The sequence below is a fragment of the Jaculus jaculus genome, chromosome 6 (assembly GCF_020740685.1).
Source record: "Jaculus jaculus isolate mJacJac1 chromosome 6, mJacJac1.mat.Y.cur, whole genome shotgun sequence".
In the NCBI taxonomy this organism is placed as follows: domain Eukaryota; kingdom Metazoa; phylum Chordata; class Mammalia; order Rodentia; family Dipodidae; genus Jaculus; species Jaculus jaculus.
In genome coordinates, this window is record NC_059107.1 from 140,661,432 (window position 1) to 140,684,026 (window position 22,595).

A 22,595-nucleotide genomic window follows, 5' to 3' on the forward strand; every position below is an offset into this window, starting at 1 on the left:
GGGACTTGAACTTTGTTAGGTCTTTACCATTTGTCTGTTTCCTCAGAAAAATAAATGCTATTTGTGATATATTATTATTAAGTAACCTACAAAAATTACCTTCAAACTCTTCTCAAACTTGATGTTCACATTATCTTTAAACAGTTTGTAAGTGTCTCAGAGAAATCAAGAATCAGGCTGCATGGATGGCTTGGCTGTTAAGGCATTTTCCTGCGAAGCCAAAAGTCCCAGATTTTGTGCCCCAGGACACACATTAGCCAGATGCACAAGGGGCACACACGCCTGGAGTTCATTTGCAGTGGCTGGAGGCCCTAGCATGCCAATTCTCTCCCTCCTTCTCTCTCTCTCTCTTTCTCTGTCAAATAAATAAAAATATTTTAAAAAGGAAAAATTAAGAATGAGTAACATTTTCAGGAAATACAGCCCCCCCAAAAGAAAGAAAATACAAATCTTATTTCTTACAGGATAAAGCTGCACTTAATAGTTTATGCCTAACTCATTCCAAAGCGACATGATGTTTTGTTGCTGTATTTTGTTAGAAAGGAAGGAGAGGCTATTTCTACAGGTGTCACAGAAAAATCAATCCTAGGCCACGGGTTATTGGACCCCATGGAACTGTGGAGAATTGGCAGTGAAATTCTTACAAAGGTGAGTAGGGTCATTTGTTTTCCTTTTCATGCCTGAGGAAGTATGACACAAAGAGCAGTGGCTAAATTTAAATTAGAAATAATTGTGACTTGAAACTATACCTTTAAAAAATGGTAATATTATTCCCAAACAAATAAATGAGATTTAGTTGGATTTGATCTCATTTATTTTTTTCTTTAGATTTTCCTTTTTTAATAAGTTTCCAGGGTACTTTGAAAAAAAGAAAAATAAAAGAAAGATTCTTTGACATTTAATCTGTAATTCAGATTGGATTGACCAGTGTGTGTGTGTGTGTGTGTGTGTGTGTGTGTGTGTGTGTATGTGTGTGTGTGTACTACTTGTGTCATATAGTAGGAAAGATTCCCTCTTAAATCTTTAACAAGAATGAAAAAACCAAGAGGAGGGTGCTCAGTGGAATGGGGGTGGTGGAGGGTATACAAAAGAGATGTCATAAGAATAGAAATATAGTCAGATTGAAGCATGTTCTTGTATTCAAATTCTCAAGAAGAATGTTAAAAGAATGCAAAACCATACAACCTATAAGAAACTACAAAACATTATTATCCAATCTCACTGTGAAATATGATCTTATCAGTAACCTTCCACATGTAAGTGTGTATGTTTCCAATTAATTTGTGCATTTTTTTTAGACACACGCTTGTTTGTTTATTTATTTTACACTTTCTTCTAGATTTCTCGGAGTTAGGGAAAAAATAAAAATTCCTAAGTCCTTGACTGTTTTACGGTACTGCTTAGCATTCCATCCATGCAGGCAGCCAGTGTACCTAGCTTGGAAAGTATAAATCCCGTGGGAAGTCAGCTGAAGAACATTTTATGCATCACTCATCCTATTATGAGCCCGGTGCTCTTCCATCTCTCTACAAGGTAAGAGATTTATTGTAAATTGACTTCCATAAATAGAAAATGGTGTATGCTAATGGGTCTTGCTTCAACGTGTATATTTTTGCAGACTATAATGGAGAGTATAGGAATTGTTTTATAAGCAAAAGAATAATTGGAACTGTTTAAGTTGCTCACACACTATGACATGCTCATCTGTCCCCATGTGGCATCTGGACATTTTACCCCTTGCTCCACATTCTGTAGTATTATTTTGACTTGGTAAGTGGGTCATTTTTATAATGAATTTGAGCAGATAGATGATTAAAGTAGAAAATTGCCAAATTACTACTTTACTTTGTCAAGAGATAGGTACAATTTGAGATGTGGGCATTTGTGTGTAAAGTTAAAATATAAAATTCTGCAAGTTTAGGGTAATGACTCTAATGACCTTGGCATTGATTTTATTTTTCTTATTGCCCAGTGGAATATTTTTATTCTTTTTTCCTTAACCTGAACTTTCAGACTGGCTCCACAACAAAGGTTGTTTATAATTTGTACTCAAACTTTGTCTCACCTAGTAATTCCCTGACTGACCAAATTAAAAGCCAAGCATTTTACTACAAAGATAACACTGCATTGTTAATAAAATAATTGAAAAGAGTAAAATTATGGATCTTTTAACTGATAAGGTAAGATGCTATGAGATTACATTTGACTTTTATCATGACCCCATTCATAAGAAAGTTTACGTTTACCAATCAGATACAGAACCCTGTTATGGGGGTGAGGAGATGGTTCAGTGAGTAAAGTGTTGCTACACAACTGTGAGGCTCTGAGTCCCAATCTCTGGCACCCAGCAAATTCTAGGTGAGCATGGTTGCCTGACTATAATCCCCGCACTCAGGACATGAAGACAAGGATAAGGATTCGTAGGGCAAACTGGCTAACTAGACAAGGCAAATCCGTGAATTCTGGGTTCATGAGAGAAAGTGCCTCAATACGTAAGGTGGAGAGTATTTGTAGAAGACACCCAAGTTAAATCTCTGCCCTGCACATGCATATATGTCCACATGTGTCTGTACGCATATGCATCCACACATACTAAGCACACATCCACATACTAAGGCAGACCACTTACATACAAATGCAAATAAAATGAACCTGTTTTATATATCACTTCATATACATTTTCCAAACTGTTTCCAGTTGGAGATGTTTAAAACTGGGCTATTTAATGATTTTTTCGTTTATAAGCCAAATTACTTTTACTCATGTTTGGGCTTTCGCAGCTTAGATAACTATGTCAGAGTATCATACAAAGTATGTAAATAAGATTAAGATATTACATTATAGCTCCTACAATGGAGATTTTCTAGTTTCTGATCCTTGCTGAGGTTTGACTTCTGTTGTGTAATTCTCGAAGGTGAACAAACCAAAGTTAACAGCATACTTTTGGGTATTCTCAAGTCAAAAAGGGAAATAAAGATTTTGTGACCAGTAGTAACTTAGTGCTTACTGTTATAATAATTCAATGCCTGCATGAAAAGGAAGAAAACAAACAGCAGAACAGCTGATGGTGATATAATGAATTCCCAGGTGCCGATGGGTACCATGCAGGGTACTACAATGTCTAACCATCTGTACCCATTAAAATAGAGGCCCTCTAGTTTTTGGAGATCAAAAACATTGCTGTTTTTCAACATGCCTTATGAGTTTTCCTAAAATGATGCAAAGACAAATATGTACTAGATAATTTGTGATTCATGTGGCATGACTGACTTTCTTGCAGGAGAGTGGCGATTCACTGAGGCATAATTATCTTCAGTGTGAGAATAGCCTGGCCTGCCAACATTGCTGAGTGCAATGTGTTTGACTCAGTAACATGTTTTTCGCTTGCTTCATGTCATCTTTGTGTTTCTTTCTGGTTCCCTCTCTTTCGGCTTCCCTTTGAGTCCTCTATTGTATTGCACTTGGCCTTTAAAGGACAGAAAGAGCAATAATACTGTCTGGCTACATTTTCCCAGTGCCCCCAACTGGGAGTTAAGCTGACTAACATTTTGAAAGCCCAGCCCATTTCTTTCACAGCAGGATGGCAGGTAAAAAGCATTTTTGTATTAAAATACACACTTTGTTTCTTTAGGTTTGGGTCTAATTTTTCTGGCTTGCCAGTTAGGGGGAGAAACGAAAGGAGCTTGGGGATCAAATGCCTGGGGTATTTAATCAAATGCCCAGCAACTCCTGATTATAGGATACAGAAATTTCACTTTTGAGGATTACTGTGGTGGATTTTGTCAACTCAAATGGGTTGCCCCTTCGTCACAGCATGGGATTGGACTATTTCCTACTACTGCTAAATGGGATGCAGTGGAAGAATTCCACATCATTTTAATAACTCAGGTTATTAGAAAGTCAATAAGCAGGGTGAAATTCTCATTAAATGTATACTTGTGAAGTTACTCAAATGGTACATTTACTTGTGTCTATGAGAATAAGAAATTGAGATTTGATTTTGATGTGTTGTTAAGTGAATGATGGGTCCTTATATGGTAAGTGTAAACCACATTACAAAGGGAATGAAACTCAGTTAACCAAGAAAATGTTAAAAAGCATATCTTATTTTGGCCCTTGGCTTTTTGACCTTTTATTCTGCGATGTTAGATGTCTTTGGGTCTATGGAGATAAGAGCTTGCATAATGATAGAGTGGGACAAGCCATTAGCTCCTCTCTCGGAATGACAGTGGGCTGAGGGATGATTCTACCGAAGGGATTTTCTCAATGAGTGATGAATTTAGGATGAATAATATCAGTTAGCATTCATACTGAATATACATTTAAGGGAACTTAGATCTCTATACAGGAGTCACCTAGGATGAATGAGTGTAATACTGTTACATTTACTGTGGGAGACTAAAGTTCAGAGATATGTCAGATCAGTGTGTCAAGACCATAGCTCACCTTAATGAATGAGTCAGAATGTGACTCTGCTGATGTCCACATACTCTTCTACTGAAACCAGTTTCACATAGCTTCATCCTTCATTAGAATTAGGCCCTAGATGTCTACCGTGCTACTGTGGCATGCAACTTGGATGCATTGTGTTTCACTATCCTGTAGGTACTACTTTTGAGATTGGATCAAATATTAACAGATAGTACAGTGGAAAAATAAAAGAGCTTTTTCTCTGTAGTTTTGAAAATTATTTTACTGTCATTTATTTATTAAAGAAAGAGAGAAAGGATGAGAATGGGCATGCTAGGGCCTCTAGCCACTGCAAATGAACTCCAGACCCATGCACCACCATGTGCATCTCTGAAGTTTTATCAGACAAAGTGTGAATCATTCAAGGACTATGGATAGCTCTACCATTGATGTACCAGTAATCTTGTCAAGGACGTTTGGTCCCTTCTGCTTTAACAGTAGAACAGATTCCTTAGCAAATTTGTCCAGGTTGACAAAGACTTTCTATTTATAAATGTTCCTTAGGGCTCACAAGGAACCTTGGCTACACATTTGTTTTCTGAAGAAATGGTGAGGATCAGTAAATTCAAAATATTTCAGTGTTACTTCTCTGCTTGCCTGTAACAACACTGCTATGGAGATCTCCCAGTTCACTGAGATGCTGGGCAGGGCCATTATCAGGGCACTTCTGTATTCTCAGTGGTCTCATTGCCTGCTAGCAGGGCACCTCACCTGTGTTCAGTTAGTATGTTTTGGTTTTCCAAACACTTACCCAGGATAATCAAGTATTAGAGATAGTTTTCAAGGGGTAAAGCATAAGGATTTTTTAAAGTTTATTTTTCTAATTTTTTAAATGAAAACTGGCTTTTTGGGATTAAAAAGTTATATAAAATGTATAGCACAATATAATTGTTCTAAAGAGACAGATACCTTATAGCTTCATGACTCCTAGGGGTGCAGTAGGCTAATAAAGTGTTAATGAGCTAGCGGTGAAAACAAATGCAGACTGTTTGGGTTTACTGTTACATAAAGACACTATTCACCTTGAACACACTGTTAGAAAAATATGAGCATATATGTATTCACACATGCACTCCTATGCACATGTTTGCCAGGTGATCAAAGTGACAGAAGACAGACTCTTTTAGGTCCAAGGGTATTGTCCTAAAGAGATAGCAAAGAAAGACCATTGTTAATTTGAAGTTGTGGGATTTAGCTTAGAAATTCACTAAAAATTTATGCTTATTCTAATATATACCATGACTTTCGTATTATTAAAATGTGTTAATTTGTTTAACTTTGAATAAAGCTGATAACTGAAACAAGTGTGCCCTGTTTAGCCTTTCATGACTCTGAGAGACCATCTACAGTGTAGAAGGCACTGTTTCTCCTAAAAGGCTTACTATACACCACGCCTGAGACAATCCTTATTCAAGTTGGAAAAACATAGAATAGCAATGCAGGTTGTGACATTTGACTTACCAAAAGATAGGTGAACTGTAAGATATTACCCTTGATACTGAGATAAGGGAATTATACACTAGCCTCGTTGATACTGAAATAGATGAGCTGTAAGTTAGCATCCTTGATATTGAGTTAGGGCAACTGTAAGTTAGCATCCTAAGTACTGAACCTATTTTTATTACCAGGGATTTTTAGATGGTCCTTGTTAGAATTTAGAAGATGGTTCCTTCCTAATTGGTATATTTTTATTGAGCTTAAAGCAATTATTTTAAGCTTTAAATGTTTGTGGTTTTTAGTGTTTCCATTTTAGAGATATGGAAAATATTTCTGTGTTCTCCATTACTCTCTTCGACAACCCTTAGGATTTTGTTTTCTTTTGACTTTCTTTATCATTTATTTTTTCTGAATATTAACCACTACATTTTGCTTAGCCCAACTTTTATGTACTTGGTGTATGTTAAATCAGGAGGTTACAAACTCAGGATAGGGGCTTTGGCTTCCTTGCTAATAGTATTTAGAATAGGTGTGTGTGTGTGTGTGTGTGTGTGTGTGTGTGATAAAAATACAACATTGTAGTTTAATGCACAAGTACACCAAATAAGCTCTAATTGGCTTGAGTGGTTTGGAATCTTGTTTTTCTGTGTGTTAGCAGTGTAAACAGTTTCTGAACCTGCTTCCTCATCTATAAAGTGAGGAAAATACTCATTGTCCTATAGGTTGGCTAGGAAGATTAAGTGGGACAGTGACTCTAAATCATAGAGTATGCATTGTGAAAGGTCAGAAAATGTCAGTAGTGATGCTTCACATTGTAACTATGTATCTCATGTCTGCATGCACACACACAACCTGTAGACACATTTTTAAATATACTGCATTGCTATTCAAGGCACATGGGCTAGTCTTAGGGAAAATCGTGAAAAGGCACTATTTGCCTTCAGCATTGGCAATCTTCAGTGGGCAGATGCACCCTCTTCTTATTCACTCCCCATGCCCAGTGCCCTTGCTCTCTGCTTCCCTTTGTTAGCAAAACCTTTCAAGTGAGAACCTGCAATTTGTCCACACAGAGGTGCGGATAATGGAGAATATTTGAGGCATTGCCTTTGGAAAGGTCACTGACCTCTTATCAAGGATCAAATGCTGAGCTGACGAGATTTCAGGCACTGAAAGTAGCTGGAGAAATTCATCTGACCGCGCAATCTTCCCCTTGCCCTCTGGGCCTCTCCCCAGTGTCGGAATGGTTAACTGGGCCAAGGGGCGAGCCAAGGGGCCAGGTTAGTTCAGCTGTCGCTGCTGCTGCCGCCTGCCTGCCGGGGCTCTCTGTGGGGCATGCCTGTCATCCTCAAACGCTACCTTTTTTTAAGCCTAGGGCCATTTAGGAGTGTCTGTCAGCTTTTCTATTTTCTCCCTTTTTCATTTACGTCTGTGGATTTTGAATCTTGTTATGACTTACATCCTTTGAACATTTTTCTCAATATTCTTCTCTATTTTTGGATATGCATCATACTTTTTTTTATCCACATCCTATTCCTACATTCATTCTTAGTTGTTCATTATATTTCTTTCACATAAGGCTATATTTGTGATTGAACAGTTTTCATACATCAGACAACTTTTCTATAACATTCTTCTGAAATAATCTTTTGCTTTATGCAAATTGCCTCACCAGTATGGTCTATAGACATAACTTAGGACTTGAAGGACTGGGACTAGGTTCAAGTTTAATGTATGACTTCATTAGTAGTTGGTGCATGGATAACCTTCTAATTTACCAGTGGAGGAGACATTAAGAAACACAGTATGTTTAGAGGTTTGTAAAAGAAGGGTGAGAATTATCTCTCCTTAAGTTTCCCATATTCCCTGAAGTGGGTCTTTTGTGCATTCCTCCATCACTCCTATCAGTTGCTATTCCAAGCCCTTCATCATTTAATGCACAGACTTCCCAGAGAAAAATATTCTCTGATGTAAATATAACAGGAGGGAGTAATTTATATTGATAGGGTACGCTAGAGTCAGAACATGGCCTGGCAATGCCAAGGTGCCCAGGTCAGTCAGAAGTTTGTAATGAGATCACAAGATATGATATTTTCAAAATGTTCCACACAAATGAGAGAAGATGAATGTTAGTGTTCATTGGTTATCTATAATATGCAAAATACTTTCAATAATAATAATGATGATAGCAGCTAACATTGGGGTTTTGATAAATAATATATCTAGCACATATGCCTATGTGCTATAGACTGTACCCATGTAATCAAATCCTTAATGTACCACGTGACCCTTGATGCCAAAACCAGTGCTTGCTAGGCATTTCCCAAGGGTTCTGAGATGTAATTATGATTGTCATTATATGTATTTTGCAACTGAGCACAGAGAACATTAAAGTTACTTGTACACATGCCCCTTGTAAAAGAGCTAGTATGCCATGAGGCTGGACTGTTCTTGAATGTTGAACCATATGTTGTACCATACTGCAGTCCCTAAGGTTGGAATTTTTTTTTTTTTGAGGTAGGGTCTCACTATAGCCCAGGCTGACCTGGAATTCACTAAGGGGTCTCAGGATGGCCTCAAACTCACGGCAATCCTCCTACCTCTGCCTCCTGAGAGGTGGGATTAAAGGCATGCACCACCAGCCCGACTTGAGTTGGAATTCTTAAGACAGATCTTTTGCTACATTTTGCTTCTATTTATAATAAAATCCACCATTAATTAATACTTTCTTAAGATAGTATTGAATTACTAGAAAATTAAAACAAGAACCATGCAAGACTCAAACTCAACTTTTTAAAATAAAAATTATTATTTATTTATTTATTTACAAAGAAAAAGAGGGAGGGAAGGAGGGAGGGACAGAGAGAGAGAGAGAGAGAGAGAATACACATGTTGTCAGGGCTTCCAGCTGCTGCAAACGAACTCCAGATGCACACACTACCTTATGCATCTGTCTTAATGGGTCCTGGGGAATCTAATCTGAGTTCTTTGGCTTTGTAGGCAAACACCTTTACTGCTAAGACATTCCTCCAGCCCACAAATTCTACTTTTTGTTACTAGGTTCAACACATGAATCGATCCCATGGCTATAGGTAGCTATTGCTAAATAATTGTTCCATAGTTTGCATGCCTGTATCATGAAAGTCTTCTAGCACAAATATTGGACTTAGCACCACCTATACATGTGAAGTTTGTAAGGGGTTTTGCTTTAGGCCTCTGGAATATGACTGAGCTGAAGAGAAGCAGATTCCTCACTCATTAGTCTTAATACATGGACATAATTTCAATATTTACCAATATGGCTTGAATGAAACTCAAGGAAAAATGTACTAAAATATAGTTAAACATAAAAGTCATTATTCCCACATTTTGTGTTGAAATAGAGTGTCTTAACAACAAACCCAAAGGAATTAAACTAATTTCATGTGCTATGTATCTACTACTGTTTCATAACTTGTACAACCAAGACATGTAGACCACTGCAAATTAGTTCACTTGATGTAATAGAGACACCACTGTATAGCAGGTATATTGCTTTTCTCTCCAGAGGAAAGGCTTATTGTTATGTTGATTAATTAATATTCTTTTCTACTGCATTCAAGTGGGCTCAAGAAATTAAAAAGAAGTGTGATAATAAAGACAGAAAGCAAATTACTGGTTATTTCCACAGTGACTTGAGAAATTTTAAACTCATACCTGTTGTTTTTTTTTTTCTTGGATTTGTTTTGGTTTTGGAGGAGTGCATGAACTTGGTATAGCACTAATACAAACACTATGTTATGATGTGTCTCTTTTTTTGTTCAGCTTCTTGGTTAAGAAACGGTCTTACTCTGCAGTTCTTCTTGGCCTGGTGCTGGCTTTGAAGACCAGGCTGGCCTCAAACTTGGCAATCTTTCTGCCTCTGTCTCCTGAGTGCTGGGTTTAAAGATTCGTACCACCAAACTACACATTTTATGAATCATAATTGGGCTATAACTTCAAGAAAAAGGCCCTAGATCAGATGTGATTGAACCTACCATTGGTCGGTATGTTACACCCATGCCAACTTAGAGCTTTCTCTACAGTCAGAGGATATGGAATGACAGCAAGAGATGCAAGGCCCTTTGTTCTTATGATGGGGATTTTGTTAATCATTACATTGGCCCCCTTAGACCCTGAAACTCAAATAAAGCTCAGTTCTTATGCTTAAACAGTGCCCTATTTGGGGATCTAATCCATTATTCAAATTGAATGTCATCATTAATACATTGATCACTCATTTATGGAGCACACTAGGTAGTCAGTCTTATGGGAGATTACTAGATCTTGGAGATAAGATTGTGAACATTTGGTTCCACCCACAAGGAGTGCGTGTTTGGTGAGGCAGACGTACAGACATAAAGATAGATTTTGAACTTCGTGATACTTATTATAATAATAATTTTTAAAAAGACTGATGGTCCCCATGTTCATAGAAGTGACAAAATTGATTGTCTGGAGTCAGGAAATGCCTCACCCAAAAACTGACAACTCAGCACAATATGAAGAAATACATGAGCATTCACTGACTTCGCACAAGCCCTTCATTCAGTCGTTTCTTCTTTGGGTCCATGTTCTGACGTGGTGACTCTTCACAGATTCCGTCATGCTGTGTTCCTCATCTCCACATCATGCGCTGTACAACATCTAAAAGCAAAGTTTTATTATATTATATTATATATATATATATATATATACATATATATATATATATACACACACACATATATATATACACATATATACATGTATATGTATGTATGTATGTGTATATATATGTATATGTATGTATGTGTGTGTGTATATATATATATATATATATATATATATATATATATATATATTCTATCTGTGTTGTTCAGTTACTCTTAGTTCAGGCAGCTTCTTTCTAGTTTCAGACACTTAGCATTTTTCTTTCCTTCTTTTAGAAAATATATCAGTAGTGACCAAGTTCCTGCATATTAAACAGGACTATATGTATCCCTACCTTAAAGGGTCTACAAGAGAAAGAAAAAGTATATAAGCATTTCAAGGAATAAAGACTATGTATGCTTTGATAACTGAAAACCAGACAGTGTCCACAGAGAAAGCAGATAGTGTTTAACACAGGAAATCTTGCCCAAGTAATCCTACTTCACAATGTTTGTCTGCGACAAGACATTGGTATTTGTGCACATAATTCAAGAATCATTCATAGGTAGAAGTATTACCAGGGGTCAGTCTTAAGTGTGAAGGCAGCAAAACACTGTCTATGTCAAGATGGTGGCCAAAGTGAATGTCAGTAACTTAGTTTTCATTGTCCTCATCCAGGATATTGCACTTCTGACATGAATAGATTTATGCTGACATGCAGTGCTTGATAAATGAAATGTCAGTTGCTGTTCATTCATTAAGACAGAAATTTAATTTTATTTGTTTGTGTGTGTGAGAGAGAGGGAGGGAGGCAGATAGATAGACAGAAAAAGAGAGGAAGAGAAAGAGAGAGAATTGGTGTGCGAAGGCCTTCAGCCACTGCAAACAAACTCTAGACAAATGTGCTACCTTATACATGTGGCTTACATGGGTCCTGGAGAAATTGAACCTGGGTCCTTTGGCTTAGCAGGCAAGTGCCTCAACCACTAATCTATCTCTCCAGCCTGGTGTTTATTTTATAACAAAAATAATGTCATCATCATGGGCCAGATATAATTCTTCTAGTGATTAGAGACACTGTTGTGTAGAATGTACAATGTATGTAACTAGCAAAGAAGTATATCATATTTAGATATATTTCTGGGAATATTTCCTTAGGAAATGAGATTTTAGAGGAAAGTTGAAGATTGGTAGAGCAAGGTAGAAGTGAGAAAGGCATGAAGTTGGGCAGAATGTGGAGGTCGTGCATAGAAAGGAGTGTGAGCGAATGCTGAGCAAATATGATACCTAGGACTGAATAATTGAGTGGACCTGTTTACTAAACCCTAGACTCTAAGCCCTAAGAAGTACCCTGGGAACAGAAGCTTTTAGGGAGACTAGTTACCAGCAGGAAAAATATATAAGATATTTTTAGGAATATTTATTTATTTGCAAGCAGAGAGAGATAGAAGAGAGACAAAGAGAATGGGTGCACCAAGGTCTCCAGCCACTGCAAATGATTTCCATATACATGCACCTCCTTGTGTATATTGTTTTTCGTGGGTACTGGGGATTTGAACCTACATCAATAGGCCTTGCAGACAAGCCCCTGAACTGCTGAGCCATCATGCCAGCCCCTAAATATATAATATCTATTAGTAAGCCAGAGATGTACTAGGGGCAGCTTGGGTGTGTCCCTTGGTTTTACAGCTTCTTTATTCTTATAGACACAATGGAAAGGACCACAAACTATACTTGGTAAACCATGAAACATACTCAGAATTAAGTTTTCGTACTAGTATAATACATTACAAGGAAAAAATATCATCTGGGGGAAATATCTCAAAATATAAATTATTTTGGGGATTCTAGATGAGACATGGTGAACTAGGAGGGAAACATGAGTAGTGAAGGGGGCTCAGGCTGGACAGTGATGTAGAATATTAGGGGACTGTGACAAAGGAGAGAAGGTCTGCCCTGTCTGAAAATCAAGACAGGGAGTTTCCAAAGGAGCAGAAGGATATAGCAATCTAAGTTTAATCTCATAAAATATTTTACAGATCTCAGTGTAAAGCTGTGAATTCAGATATTTATATCAGCCTACATGGTCACTGGTTCAAATATTAAACAGTGACAGAGTGGATCAACTGACTCCCTCCAAACCCCCCAACACTCAAGTATATACAGCAATCCATGGAAGTGGCTACTAGACTGCGGCCTGAGGCTCAGATGTATAGAAGAAAGACATATATCCCCCAGTTATTTAAAATTAGTATCAGTCTCATAGGGTGCCTGAAGAGAAAGCGAGCGAAGCCGGAATACTGAGTCGCATGTGTGGCAGTCACGAGACCACAAAGGTTATTCGATATTTCAAACTTGCTTTCTTTCTCATCCTTTTTTACTCAGGTACAAATCTTAAGTTGTAATGCAGCTTGCAAAGCCAGACTTGCTGACTTCTTTGTCACATATGTCATTCCTCGAATCCAAGTTTTGGTGGCACCAAAATGCTTCTGACTTGACTCTAAACTTCAGCCTGCTTCCTTTCGCTTCTTCTCAGTCCTCACTCTTTCCACCCTGTCTTCCATCCGTCCTGCTCTTTACTTCCATATGTTATAAGATCTAGTTGTACATTTTTCAATGCAAAATTGAACCTTCTGAAACTCTTTTTTGTCTGTGGTTCTTAACTCTCACGGTTCTTTCAAACCACAAATACATGGTTGCAGGGCTTTAATTGGACTTCTAGACATTTTTCTGGAGCTGAGCAAGAAATGTGAATCTTGTTAATTGTTCATTATTATGGGCCTAGGTTATCAAGCTATATTGCATCTTAAGATAACTTAAGATAAGTTGATGTGATACCTGCTTATGAATACATAGTCACACATTTTAATGATTAGGTTTAATCTAAACTCTAAAGATTAGGTTTCATAAAATATGTTTCTTATTTTATGTTAGCATTTACATTATTAGTATTAAACCATTGCCCTAAAAGTACTATTAACATAATAGCATGCATGGAAAATCATAAGGTCTCATGTGTAACTTTTAGTTTTTGTTTGACCACTAAAAATGGATTCAGAGTTTCTACTTGTTATAAATATGAATGAAAAAACAACACAAAAGTTATTAGGGAAAAGTACATTTGGTGAAAGAAGATGAATTTGTTTTTATATTTATTTGCACCATTTCTTAGATATCATAATATGTATGATTTCAGACTTCAATTTGATTTTTATCCAGCATATGAGGAGAGGTAAAATGAATTATTTCTTCTCACTTAAGGCTATAATGAGTTCTACCCTTTGGATTCATGAAGAGGACTCTAGGACTAACTGTCTATGATGAGAGAAGAAAATGATAAAGAAGTAATATAAGAAGGATTACCTTCCCAGAAACTTTGGTCACCTCTCCTCTTTGGAGAGCTTTAATCTTCATATTATGCTCACTTGGATAATCACAACTTATGAAAAAGAAAGATTTTAATTAGGAAATGCAATTGTCTTTACTTATTTGTGGGGATATGTTCCAGGATTTTCTGTAGGTCCCTGAAACTTCAGATAGTAACAAACCTTGATTATACCATATTGTTTTCTGTACATATATCCATATGATAAAGTATATTTTCCAAGTTAGGTACCCTAACAATCTAAACAATACTGATTGATAATAAAATACAATAATTATGACAAGTGTATCCACATAGGTGACTTAAGGTTTCTGAACTATTTATTTCTGTACATTGTTTACATTTTATTTCTAGGATTTATATGTATCCAAATTATGGAGTTGTCTGGCACAGAATCAATGCAAGATTTCACTTAAGGTATTCACAAAGCAAGCAGAAAAGATTAATACTTAACTCTTATGTTAACAGACTCACAAGGGAACATGAAAACAGTTCTGATTGAACAATCACTTGGTAATCAACAGTGATTGCAAATCTCAAATGAATGGCTGCTTACAACGAATTTGGTTCTGACAAAAGTTTAAGCAAAAATAGGCAGCTGTGTAGGACTATGTTTTGATTTCTGTCATAGAAGTACACAGGAAGATGCTTGGGTCTGACAACAAAAACGAAAAGGTTTGCAGTGAAAACTGATATTAATATTTGTCTTCTGAGGTGACTATTTCCGTTTCTCATTGTGAATTACAAATGGTTTTGTTCAAACAAACCATTAACACAGATGGTGACAATACCATGTATCACTAACTTCTGTCATTTATATCTATTTAGTAACAAAATGCACATGGTTACTGTTTATGATAACAATGGCTGCTGTTCTACTAAGATTAGTAGTATCTTTATTCTTGTAGAGATATCAATATAATCCAAAGAACATTTACAGAGCTGAACTTAAGTTTTTTTTTAAATTTGTTTATTTATTTGCAAGCAGAATAAGACAGACAGATAGAGAGGGAGGAAGAGATACTGGGCACACCAGGGCCACTAGCCACTGCAAATGGACACCAGACATATGTGCCACCTTGTGCATCTAACTTTATGTGGGGACTGGGGAAATGAAACTGGGTCCTTTGGCTTTGCCAGCAAGTACCTTAACTACTATGTCATTTCTCCAGTCCCAAAACATAACATTCTTAAAATTAGAGTTGATTTTCATGTATAATAGAAGTAGTCTATGATCGGATATTGGTACCTGAAAAGTAGCCTCTTTATTCATTGCCAGGAATATAAATATGTAATAAATCTATTGGTGTAGGCCTTTTAAAATATTTGCTGGCCTTAATATGTATTGAAGTCACTTTACTATATTGAGAACAATGTGTGTTAATGTGGCATATTGTTATATGACTTTAATGATGTATCATATTCTTAATATAAAAATAAGGTAAACTGGAAAATATAAGCATATGGGCATATCATATTTTATATACTAAAATTGAAAGGGATTTATTAGGTATCAAGCTACCTATTAACTGTTCAAATTTATATTGTAAATAAACTATGTAGGATGGGTTAGAATGTCATATGAAATTCATGGAACAGTCTATGGCTATTATGATAAATATATAAAAATAACAGTAGTGAGTTTCTTCCCCCGTTGGAATCTCAATTATTGAATTTAAGTGATTAATATGAAATAATTATCAAAACATGTGCAATATGATATTTACTGACTCCTTTCTATGAATTAGGCACTGTGCTAGGCTCTGAAAATAGATTGATGTATAAGATAAGTTTTGTCTTAAGAGAATTCACTGACAAGTGACATGACAGGAAAATGGTTAAATTACCACTAAAAGAGTTAGAAAGATATCAGCAAATCTCTGCAGTAACTCGGAAAGAATATATCTAAAATGATGACATCAAGTTCATTGCTGAAATATGCTGGATGGCTATATGAGGAGATAAAGTGATACCCACAAAGATAGCCCACAGTAAGGCTGGGCATGTCAAGGTGGTAGAACTTTGAATGTGGGTGGGTGAGAGAGAAATAGGGTAAATAATTAATTAGAAAGCTGTGATGTGTCCAGATGGTGATGAATTTGCTTTGAATACAAAACACATTAATCTAGATTTGTAATCATATAGGAAATAGTTAACCAAAGTTTATGACAGAGTTTTCCTTAATAGGATATTGAATGCATTTGCAGGACTAGAAGCAATGCAACAGAATTAGAATCTATGTATTCGATATTCATATACTCCAGGGTACATTTTTCATGAAAGCTTACTCTAGTTCCTTCTTATTTGTCTCAGAGAAACGAATAGTTGCTCCAGTGTGTTTGACATTTTACAGCATTATCAGTGGCACTATTTCACAGTAAAATTTAATCCATTCAAGTTAGAGGATCCCATACTTAAAGCCAATGGTAGTTTTATTCATGAGAAAGAATACTAGAGATGTGAGGATTTTAAGTACTGTTTTCTGGTACAAACCTTCCATTTGTTCATATTATAAAAATGGCAATAATAGAAATGAAAGATACTTTTGTGAAACTGGAACTCAGGAATGAGGTCATTAGATATAATTAAGTACATTTGAAATGTAAGTAGCATTTGTTTCCTGATTGGTATCAGGTAAATAAGATAAACTGCTTACCCTGAATTTTCATCTCTGGAAAAAAAGGTCAGAGACAGTTACACAGAAGGCAAATCATGCTATCAGGTCCATTTTTAAAACAATTCACATTCATTTTTCTTTTTATCAGAGATTTCTCTTGGTCCTTTTGTGAGTAACATACTTGTCCCTACACCTTTCCAGTCAACTTCACCTTTATTTTATCATTGGCAAGAACTCATCATTGGATTCTTAGACAGCTTTTCTGAGACATATACAAACACAAAAGTCCAGGGAGCATAGGTGTGGCTCCAGGAAATCTTTGAAGATTCAGAGCAGGATGATTATGATGGAACAAGGAATTTCACCATTATCCAGGCCTTGAGTTCCTAAATGCAGCTATGAACCCTAAAAGGTAATGTCAGTAATTCTGTGTGGGGGGGGGGGGCGGAGTCAGATGGAGCTAAGATTTGGTCTTTCTCTCTCTCTCTCTTTTTCTTTCTTTCCAGCCTTGTGCCTTGAAATGCTATATTATCACTGTTTATTTCAGATTAACCCTGTCAGCCATGGAACAATGTATGTGCTGGAATGGGGGAAAAAGAGTACAGAAAGATTATGAAGCTGGAATAGTTTGCCAGTTTGGATGGGTATAGTGCAGAAGGCCTGGATCCAAGAGTTATTTCTCAGTATCAGTGGATGTGATGGGAAAGAGAGGGAATTGTTAAGGAAGTAATGAAGTACTCTGGCTTACAAGGCAGTCATAGATGTGACCACTGTTTTCTCCCATGCTAGAAATAGGCTAATGCACTAGCACTTGGGAGGGAGATACATGCTTTTGAAGGAGTGCAAGAAATTCCAGTAGAGCTCTTGCAGAGGTCACTAATATCAGTGTGGAACTTTCTGCCACTGGGCAGCTGAGCACTGAGTGCAGGTTGTGGTATTCATGAGCCACTGGACATATGTCCCTGTACCTGTACTCTAGGAGAATGGATGAGAGCATGGGCATGCCCTGTACTGCAGCTGGCACTTTCACAAACTTGTTCACTTTCAAAGGGTCAGTAGAGTGGAAAAGTGTGTCAAAGGGAGAGAATTAAGCAAGGAGACTTAGAGCTGAGTGATTCCATGAAAGTCAGGGTAAAAATAAATATTGAGCTGTAAGAACCCCCATTTGTGGAATTTCTCTAAGTTGCAAATAGTGTAAAGACATGATGAAGTAACAACAATCTATGGTGGGAAGTAAGAACACTGGTGCTTATCTAAGAAAGAGGAAATTAGTGGAAATAGCAACCATATTGTATGCAGTGTAATGATTAGGCATGACTTGCATTTGTCAGCAGTGGTTGGCAGCTTACATTTTCTACTAATTTATTGTTGAAGAAAAAGAGAGAATGTTGACTGCTAATGGCATCGAGATCAAAGGAAAGCTTTGAGTGAGAGAGCTATAGGAAAGAAATGTCCATAAAAAAAGAAAAGCAGGAGAGAAACACTTTGCCACCAGAACCACTCTCGGGGCAGGTGGTCTCCTCCAAGCAGAGGGGAGAGAAGCCAAGATTGCCAACTAGTAAAATGAAGTGATTTCTACCTCTGCATCTCTCCTGGTCTCCAGGCAGTGTGAAGCAATGTGGTCAGCTGATGCTGATGAAAGGAAAGTAGGAAGGATGTATAATGACTGCTTTGAGGACCAGGGCAGAGAGCCCAAGGAGGTGCAATTGGAGGAATTCCTGAGGAGTAGTGAGATGTCACACAAAGTCTAGAAGCCGTCCTTTGGTACTGGCAGCCACCTGCCTAGTATATAATTTGTTCAGCATCATTGTATAGCTTGGGAGCAGGAATACAGAATACCTATTGATTAATTTCCCAGAGTAGAATTGTTCATCCTGAAGCATAGCAGGTTAGCAGGGCAAAATACAAATGCATGAAAGTACAAAGACAGAAGTGTAGGGTGACAGATTCTCAGTACCACAGGCTTGCATTGCTTTTGCTTCTCACTACAGTCTCAGAGGTGTAGGCAGAAGGATTTAATTTATTCTGAGGCATCTTTAAAAGAAGACAAATATTTAGACAGGAATCAACTTCCTTACTAGATTCATCATTGTGTAAAGGAACGCAAGTGGAGCAAAACTAGAAGCACTTGCTGAATTTCTTTGAATGTTTGTAGTAAAATGAGTTCTTGGAAAGTTCATCCACTGAATAGGATTTTGCCTGCAGGTTCATCAATCCTTTATGGCAACAGCTATCTCTGTAATTGCTCGAATTCTCTCTTGTATTTAGTTAGTATGGGATAATAAGGATGGACCTCTGGGAAGAGATCATTACAAATTTATTTATAAGGATTCCATGGTAAGCATCCAGTTGATACTTGAGCTCCTCTGTTCCATTGACATCTAAAGTCAAACCTTTAATTTACTGCTGTTGAAACTGTCGAAGTCTGCCTTTAAGAATAAAATGCTTTTCTCATTAATACCTTCACTGTGTGTGACCTAGTGGACTAGATGTTGAACTTGTTGGCCTGCTTCTGCCCTCAACCACTTAAGCTGAAACATGCCATTTTACATCTCAGAATCACAGTGAAATTTGTGTAAAAATACCTGCTTTTTTTTTTTTTTCTCCACCAGTTCTGACTGAGCCTTTGGCCTAGGAGAAACAATGTTATGATACAATCTCCTAAAGTGAACAATTGGCTGACATATTTATTTTCTCGCACTGCCTCTCTCTCCTGCCTTTGTATCCTCCCTTCTTTCTGTGTTCTTTTCTTTCTTCTCCCTTCTCCTCCCATACTGAATAAGGCCAGTATATTCTGGCAATAAGTAAATTAGGGCATTTCCTCCTCAACCATATTTTCAGTGTCCTGCATAGACGTCCTTGTCTGATGTGCAAGCAGCTCCTCTGTGCTCTGAGCACACACAACAGTGCCTCTTCCTGTGTTCAGCCTGGCAGATAGCACCTACTGGGTGCCTGCCACATTATAGATATCTTTGTAGGTGCTAAGGACACCTGTGGACTTAAATGACTCTCTAGTGCTGTTTCTATCCTATAGTAATAAAGCTATCTACAATGTTCAGTATAAAGAAAGTAATCCATTTAACCTAATTGATTTTTTTTCCTATGACCTCATCAATATAAGCAACTGTGATTTGGGTGGAAATTTCAAATTGAGTTTCCATAAAAAGCGTTTTCTGAGAGGGCTAACAATGGATAAAGGTACTAACAAATTATATCCATAAAAATGAGCAGTCTTTAAGCCCAAAGGGGAAAAATAAGATCTTCACTTTTCATTGTTGTTATATAATAAATAATTCTATGAGTCATTTATTTGTTTTGTTGTTGAACCAATCATAAAATGAACTGTGTACTCACAGTTTTATTAGAACTAATCTGGGTCACCATGGGCTGCTATTTAATGAGCAAACTAATTCACATCATACTTAAAAAGGTTTGTACATTGCATATTCATAAAGCCATTATTCAAAGAAGTACATATCCAATGTCTTTTAGTTGACTACTTGTTATCCTATTTGAGAGGGCCATTTTCACCAAGATGACAGTTACTTGAATTCCCATCATGCAAGCCAGTAAGTAAAACCAATATTAGTGATAACTGTTTACACTACATGACACTTAACAAAATTGTCACAAATGTTTTAAAAAGTTTAATGCACTAATCTTTTGGCTTATTTCCACCAATCAAATATGTGTGCTTTTTAATATACCAATTTCTATTTTTATAGTTTGAACTTTGGAAAATTGTATTTATAGTCTTCATGAGACCAGATACACATTGTTCTAGAGAATTTCATCCTTGCACCTTTCTACTTTTTTTCATGACCTTTTAAGTCTCTAAGAAAGACTGCCTGGAATAGTGAAAAGAATATAGGATTCATGTTCTAAAATATGTGATCATGATTCCTGACCTTCAAATTTTCTAGTACTGTCACTCTGGGCACATTATTTATCTTATGATGCTGTTGTCTGGTGAAGGAAATGAGTGTTATTTGAGAGTAAATTAAATGTCTAGTTACAGGAAGATTAAAAGCAGAGTGAACTCACCTAAAGAGAAAAAGAGGTTTTTACTTTGTATTTGAAAACTAGAGAGTGTGACCAAAATAAAGAAACTGGATCCATTAAGCCTCCTGGGCTAATCAGGGTCATTGCTTTATGGTTCCCTTCACACATACACATTTTAGTGTAGTTTTAGCTACTGAAAGCACTTGCTCTAAACCAACAAGACTATATGTAGCATACTCAGTGCCCTATGTGTAGATGTCTAAGAGCCAATTTCATGAGGAGAGAATGTAAAGGACCTGTCTTGCCAATAGCATAAATCAGCAAAGATCCAGTGAGCTTTAAGCCACTGATCATTTGTACATTCATGTAGGTACTCAAGACTGAAAGTGGAAGGTGAACAAAACAAGCAAACATGTCTGCCTTCCTAGAACTTCTGTTCTGTCAATTGTAAGCTTAACCCTATATAAAATTAATGAAGGATGAAGTTGCTAGAAGAGAGAAGGAAGGAATTCTGATTTATCTTACCCACGGGAATACATTCCAAATACAGGAAATCAGTACCCCAGTGGATTTTATCCTTACTTAACATACCTGTTTTCTCATGTTTTCATATGGTGCGGCAAAAGAAGAGGAAGGGATGTCGGTAGATTGGAAAGTCTTCAAGCCACAGGGCCATGAATTTGCTGACAGCCACTTGCTATGGAAGTGTTGTGCTATAAGAAGTGCTTGAAGGAATTTCTGACCAGTAAAATTTCAGGAGAAACCCAGTTGACCTTGAGTGTTTCAGGGTTCAAGATAAATGGAACAGAATGAGTTTCTGTAGTTCAGTGTAGGACTAGAACCAAATAGTAGTTTTTTGTTTTGTTTAATGGAAGATTCTAACTTAAGACAAAAAATTTCTAATTAGAATAGGTGTTCTGTGAACTTTTAGGGGAAGAGCTCTCAGCTTAATCTTTAATGAAGGTAACACAGAAAAAGCCAGAGGACAAGGTAAAGGGAATGTCTGAATAAGGGGTGGACATGATGCTCTTGAGATTCACAAAGTCTGGGATTCTCTAAGTTCAGTTCATAACACCATTTATGCTGGATAGTTTATAGACCCCCCCCCCAATACTCAGAGACAACCTATTTCTCTGCAAAAATATGCTCCTAGATGATGACCTTTCAGGTTTTGCAACTCTAAAATTATCTAAACATGGTAAATTTCATAGAAAAAGAGAATGAAGCTTTTCTTACCAATGAAGTGCTTGCCTAATGCATGGATTTTATTTATTTTTAATGGTTATTCCTTGGAGATTTTCCTGTCTAAATCCATTTTCTTGTTGGGATTAGCAATGATAGGTGATTCTAATGCCTCAATATTAATTTATATGGCATATTTATATATTTCATCAGCCAGGCCTTCTGTGAATATTCTCAATTTCGATTAGTTTGTCCTAAACTCTTGGCAAGCCAAATTTCTCTAATAGTCATCAATTCATTGCATTAAATGCCTGTTCAGCTTTGGAAGATATATTGATTTTTTTTTTCTCAGCAAAGTGACAAATACCATTTTCATGACTATAATAGAGATTGATTATATTTTATGGAGCACACACAGCGAGAGAGCTGATCTCAGAGAAACATGAGGCTTACAAAAAATGAAAAAAAGCTATGAATTAGTAATGAAGTTAATGAATTCATCTGTTGTTGAAGTAGTATTTTAAGAAAAACCTGAAAAGTTTTGTGACTATGCAGACACTGAAGAAAGAAGATGAAGCTCAGTACTGTGATGGTATGTTTTCCTCAGGCCTTAAAAAGAAAGTCGATTGTCATATAAAGCAGATGACTTCATTGATAAAGTGCTTGCTGTGAAAGCATGGGTGGTTAATTCCAGTTCACCCACACCCATATAAAATCCCAGTGTGGGAGTGCGCACTTGTAATCCCAGCACTGGAAGGATCTCTGGAGCTTCCCAGGTACTTTGTGCAGCTGAATCTGTGAGCTCCAGATTCAGTGAGAGAGTGTGCCTTTATAAAATTAATTTATTTATTTGAG

At 36.8% G+C, this 22,595-nt stretch overlaps 1 long non-coding RNA gene across 1 annotated transcript in view; it reads left to right on the plus strand.

Annotated features, from left to right (window-relative positions):
* Positions 1–22,595, plus strand: part of LOC123461682 — a 99,156-nt gene that overhangs the window by 30,086 nt on the left and 46,475 nt on the right. The window contains exons 3-4 of the long non-coding RNA XR_006637789.1: positions 544–648; positions 1,421–1,533. This is a non-coding gene — a long non-coding RNA (uncharacterized LOC123461682). The remainder of the gene's footprint in view (positions 1–543; positions 649–1,420; positions 1,534–22,595) is intronic.